The sequence below is a fragment of the Ursus maritimus genome, unplaced genomic scaffold (assembly GCF_017311325.1).
Source record: "Ursus maritimus isolate PB19 unplaced genomic scaffold, ASM1731132v1 scaffold_5, whole genome shotgun sequence".
In the NCBI taxonomy this organism is placed as follows: Eukaryota; Metazoa; Chordata; class Mammalia; order Carnivora; family Ursidae; genus Ursus; species Ursus maritimus.
The window spans coordinates 66,715,530-66,721,569 of NW_024426663.1; the positions used below are offsets into that span (position 1 = coordinate 66,715,530).

General features: G+C 53.0%; 1 long non-coding RNA gene across 1 annotated transcript in view; it reads left to right on the plus strand.

Annotated features, from left to right (window-relative positions):
- The first annotated feature begins 1,046 nt into the window (after nucleotides 1-1,046).
- Nucleotides 1,047-6,040, plus strand: part of LOC103670536 — a 306,993-nt gene continuing 301,999 nt past the window's right edge. The window contains exon 1 of the long non-coding RNA XR_005832552.1: nucleotides 1,047-1,457. This is a non-coding gene — a long non-coding RNA (uncharacterized LOC103670536). The remainder of the gene's footprint in view (nucleotides 1,458-6,040) is intronic.

The following is a 6,040-nucleotide window of genomic DNA, read 5'->3' on the forward strand; positions in this document are numbered from 1 at the left end:
GGATCCCCGAGAGTTTGGTGGGTCCTCAGCTCATTGCCGGCCTAAGTTACTGGAAGTTTCGCTTTTTTTCCCTGGTGGTCAAGATGGTCCCTGCTGTCTTTACTACTCTGCCTCATGCAACTGGGTGCTAGAAGCTCAGAATATGCGTTAGGTTTGGTGGGAAGCCATGCTTGCCTGACGGGGTGAAATGGGTTCTGATAAGTCAAAGAAAAAAAAGTGAAGGGAGCCGTGGCCACATGGCTGGCTCGGGGTGGGGCAAGCCTCAACGCTGGGCCTAGAGCCTACTAAGGGGGGAAAAAAAAGACAACTATAAAAGGAAGAGGTTCAAACCACAACTTTAAATTCATTTCCTGTAAGCACGTCCTCTTCTGGTGCATTTTGTGTGCAGAGGGAGTATATGTGAAACATTTACTTGCAAAATGTAAACATTTGAACGTACCTCAGGGTCTATGAAGTTGTATTGGAATTGCTTCTTTTTGTTAATTTAGTGAAAGCCTTAAGAAAATGAATGGCCTAGATTTTTCTTTCTTTTTTTTTTTTTTAAGATTTTATTTATTTATTTATTTGAGAGAGGGAGTGAGAGAGGGAGAGAGCACAAGCAGGGGGAGCGGAGCAGGAGAGGGAGAAGCAGGCTCCCCACTGAGCAGGGAGCCAGATGTGGGGCTCGATGCCAGGACCCTGGGATCATGACCTGAGCCGAAGGCAGACACTTAAGCAAGTGAGCCTCCCAGGTGCCCCTGGCCTAGATTTTTCGTGGCCTCTGAGAGAACTTTGTTCCAGAAAGTATTTGCTGCAGGCAGGATATACTATTGGTTAAAAAATTCTTCCTAAGAGGGGTGGCAGATGCCATGGCTCCAGGTTGGAAAGAGAAGGTGGTCCCGTCTTCCCATCACCCTCCGGTGAAGGTCGCTCAACCACGCACCCCACCCTCCTAGATCAGGCCCCGAATTTTCCGGGGTTTATATGCAGGGTGATGATTGGCAGGTGGGGAAAGAGGGGTGCAATCCCCAGCCTGGCAGGGGTGGCTTTTCAACCTGATCATGGAGCAGGAGGGATTCTATAGCAGGGCTATAGGTTGAATGTTTTCCACCACATGTAACCGAAACCTTGACTCCAACTGCCTTAAGCCCCAAGGAAATATATTCTGTTCCATGGCGTGAGGCTGAGAGCAGGGTGAGCCCCAGACGCAGTCCTCCATGCCCCGGGGTCAGCTTCTCAGGAATTCTTTCTGCTCCGCCATCCTCTTTATCCCTTGTGTTAATGGCCATGGGAGTCCAGGGGCCCTGTCCAGAGACATCCACGTCTTTCTGTGTCTCTGTCTTAGGAGGGAAGAAGCCTTTCTCGGCTCTGCCAGAAGTCCCCTCAAGTCTCCTTGGCCAGAATCAGGGCGCACGCTCACTGCTGAACTATCACGGACAAGAGGATGAGATTGCCGTGACTTCCTCGGGCTAAGAAGGGTGAGACGCTGCCCCTGGGTCCTGCATGGGAGAGGGGTACGACGGCTTAGGACCAGCCTTCCGTTAGGGAGGAAGCTAAAGGAGGTGACTGTTCTGCTGTCTGAGGATAAACCTCTCCTGGAGCCCAGTGGCCCTTGGTAGATTCTCCTGACGTCCTCTGGTTCTCTTGAGGTATGTCTGCATCCAGGGTGGGGTGTGGGTAGGAAGCAGGCAGCTGTTCGCACGTAAGCAAAACTCAAGGAGACCTTCCAACTCTTAACTGATGGTCCTTCAGAGAGTCCAGTGAGCGGGCAGAGTTCGGGTGGTGAGGCATTCATGTCATGGGCTGCACTGAACAGCCAAAATAATACAAAGGAATTACCAGGCAGGACTCTGCTGGTGGAAGAAAGATACCAGGCTCCACTGCCCCCCCCAAAGTATGCACGCACACACAGGGTTATATGCTCTTTTCCCCTGCAGAAGCTCTCTAGAATTAATAAGAAATAAGAGGGACCTACCTTTTCCCGCAAGCAAGTAGCCTGTACTCTGAAGAGAAAGGAGGAGCTCTGGTCCATTCCGTACTGGAATAGAGGGCGTGGAGCTGGGGGGAGCCGTAAGGGGACTGGAATGTTAAGAGGGGCATGTCAGGCACTGGTGTACCAAGAGAAAGAACAGATTAGCCCAGTGGCAGGGGGAGAATCTCCTTGAGGGAAAGAGAAACCAGGCTTTCACTTGCGGTCATTGACAGAATTATCAAAAGCTTTAGGTGGAGAAAGAGCCTTGAGTGGTTCTCGCGAAGGAGTCTTGCCATCGCTGAAGAAGACAAGTAGGTGGGTAGTTCCTAGGTAGTCCCCATGGTGGGGGAGTTGGGGAGGAGAGAGGGCGTAATCCTCTTAACCTTTGACTTCCTCTGCCCTCTCAGAGATCACAGCAGTTGGTAGGAAGAAGGTAAAGGAATGGCTCCAATTCCCAGGCCGTTCTCTCAGTCTCTCCTGGCTCCGGCGTGAAGAGGGGCGCTTACTGGGGTGGATGGCAAGCTCAGTGGTTCCATGGGGGGTCCCTGAGTTGGTGAGCGGTGGCCCAGTGCTCCACCCAGCGGGTCAGGTGACTGGAAACACTTGGGTGGGCCCCAGGTCCTTCCAAAGAAGGAATTTTGAAAGTGGTTCAACAGGACAGGAGGCAGAATCCTTTGAGGAAGTATTTCCTGAGTGCCCACTAAAGGGCCTGGGGTTTCCTAGGGACACCAGACCTTGTGCTTGGAGCCCTTCTAGACAGAGGGCACGCACCTCCTCTGTGTGCATCAGCCACACGTGTCTGCAGACTTACTATCTTCTGGGAAGATGGACGTGCAGGCGAGCATTCGCCCTGGGGATGCTGCGACCCAAGCTCAGAGACCTTCAAGCCTGATGTGCGCAGCCTCAGAAATCCGCGGGTGCCTGGGTGTCCGCCAGCCCCCAGCCCCTTCCCACCCCTCAGTGATAAGATGCGCAGAGACATACAGTAAAAGATGTATTTTATGGCAGCAGCTTGGTGACCAGACTGTCTGGGGGTGAGGCAGGATTAGTCATGGAAAGGCCCCCAGCAGGCAGCTCCAGGAGGCCGTCTGCCCGGTGGCACTGGGAGCTCCGTCACCAGGCCGCTGGGCAGTGGCAGACGGGCCCGGAGGTAGGAAGCTTCAGTGACTCATTTCTGCCCCTTGCTTGGATTCTGTTGTCAGTGAGCAGCAGCGTCGGAGACAAAAAAAAAAAAAAAAAGCCACATGGCCGGGGGAAGTCCCAGTGCCTCTCAGTGGCCAGCGTGAACATGGTTTCTATCTTGAGAGTCCTCTTGCTGGGGCAGTGCAGCTCCTAGACACCCCATGTGGCAGTCCAGGGAGCCCAGGAACATTCCCATGGCTGACTCTGGGGGCTGAGGTGGGCTCAGAGCACCCAGACGACCAAGGAGCGTCCCCTCAGATCAGCCAAGAGGGACTTCCTAGTAGGAGTGAAGTACTGTGTTGGAAGGCCGAGTGTCTCTGGCCTTGCTCCACTCCATGTTGGCAGCTCTGGGGGCCTCTGGGTCTTCTGAATGCCCCTCAGGCTCACCCAGGTACTTCCTGCTTACTCATGCCGCCATGTCTTAGTCAAGGACTTTTCCGTTGTAAATAGCAGAAACCTATTCAAACTAATCTATGCAAAATAGGCTGATTCACTGTAGGGCAGAGAGGTCCTCCGGGGACAAGGACAGGAAGTGCGGATGAGCTCCAAGGGGGCAGGCACTGGGACCTGTGAGGTCCCGAGGAACTTTGGCAGCCCCTCTGTCCTTCCAGCTCCTCTCCCATCCTCCTCTCTCCTCCCCTCTCCTCCTCATCATGGCCTCTTTGCTCTCCCTGCTCACTGGCTCTCTCCGATTCTCCAAACATATGGCCTGCCTTGACTGGCAGCATTCCTAGCATCTCTGCTCTGAGTCTAGATTCCTGGGAGAGAGGGTGACAGTGGCCCACCGGGTGTACCCAGAGCCAGGAGGCATAGCAGCTCCGAATGAACCTGCCTGCCGAGGGAGCGAAGGCAGCGGGATGGGAGCAGACTGCTCAGCCGGATCCTAGGTTTGGCTTCCTCGAACCAGCCCTGCGCCCCAGCCGTCCATGCCCTGCATCCAGGGAGCACCGAGGGCCAGGAACAGAAGCCCATTCACACCAGCTTAGTTCCAAAGAGGGTCTGTTGAAAGCTTACGAGTCAGTCTCCTAATGTCCAAGGTGAAATGGATTTCTGTCCCTGTCACACCCTGATGTGGCTGGCCAAATTTGGGAGAGGTGGGACAGAATCCTAGAACTCACGACTGTCCCTCCTAGAAGTGTCGGTAAGGCAGCTTCTCCAAGAGCAGAGCTGACTGGGTGGTAACTCTCCTGTATCCTGACGTGACCTTCCCTCACTCATCTGGCAAGTATTTATGGAGTGCCTGATTCCGACTGAAAGCTGTTCCCGATGCTGGAGGTAGAGCAGTAAGGAAAAGATACCAAACTCTGCCCTCATGGAGCTTACATTCTCCTGGAGACGGTGACCGCAAAGAAGCATGCAAGCAAATATGTGTCCTGTCCGGTGGCAGTAAACCCTATCGAGACGGGCAAAGTGGAGCCAGGAGGGTAGGGAGCATCTCATACGTACAAGAGGAAATGCCTGTTTTTGTGGTGTTCCATACATGTAACTAGAGCTCCTGAAGCCCTTGGAATTGCGGGGCGCTTGGGTGGCTCAGTCGGTTTAGCACGAGTCTTGATTTCGGCTCAGGGTCACGAGATCGACCGCCGCCTGGGGCTCTGCGCTCAGCGGGGAGACTGCTTGAGCATTCCCTCTCTCCCTCTCCCTCTAATTCTTTAAAATAATCGAGCAAACAAACAAAACCCTTGGATTCGTGGATTTGCCTAAGGGATACGAGTGCGTTTTGTTATTCATAAGGAGCCCCCTCTCTGGCCATACCCAAATTATGGTAATGACGTGACTCTTGGCAGGCTTCTCAAAAACTTCAGCTTGGGGCTGGTCGCAGAGGAGGTAACCATGTGATGAGAGTTGGAACTCTTAGAGGGACGAGGACTGGAGATGGGGTTCAATCACCGATGGCCAATGATGGGATAAAGCATGACTATGTAATGAAATGTTGATAAAGATACTTCAGCAGTGAGGTTGGAGGCAGTCCTGGGTTGGTGACCACCTTCCTGTGCTGGGAGCGTGGCGTGTCTGGAGAGGCCGTGGACGCTCTGAGCCACCCCATACCTTGTGCTATGCGTCGCTTCCATTTGGTTTTCCTGGGTTTTATCCTGGCGATAAAACTAGAATCGTAAGTATGCTTTCCTAAGTTCTAGGAGTCGTTCTAACAAATTATCAAACCTGATGGGGATTGTGGGAACCCCCGAATTTATTGTTGCCTGTGCAGAAGTGCAGGTAGCCTGGGGGACCCCATTTGTGGCTGGCATCGGAATGGAGGGGGCGTTCTTCATTTAAGAGATGGAGTCCTTAGCCTGTGGGGTCGGTGCTCACACGGGGCAGTGTCAGAATTGAACTGAATCACAGGACACCTCTCTCACTTGGCGTCAGAGAACTGGAGAACTGCTGCTGGAAAATGATGTAATTTTATACAGGGGGTTCAGGAAACAGACACCTGAAGGGTTGAGGGAGCAAGTCGTATAGATGCCTAGAAGAATAGTGTGTCAGGCAGAGGGAAGAGCAAGTGCAAAGGTCCTGAGGTAGGAATGTGTTTGGACTAAATTATTTAAGGGAGAGGAAGAAGAATGTGGCTAGAGCACAGGTGAGGAGTCCATTGGTAGATAAAGGTGTGTGTCAACACAGCCTTTCAGTGGAAGCCTCCAAGTGCCCAGCCAGGGAAACTATCCCATAGTTGTGGGATGGAAAGCTCACAGATTGGAGAGCCAGAAATCACACAGTTCATTGAAGCAACGTAAACTCAAGCATAGAGTTTAAAGCCAGTGGGAAGAAAGGAAGTGGGTTAATACGCTTGGGCTGGTACACAGGCCATTGGAAGGGCCACACCTCCAGAGTTCTGTGTTGTGCAAATGCTTTTGTCTTGTTCATCTCTATGGTGTACCAGCCCCCCCCCCCCCCCCCCCCCCCCCC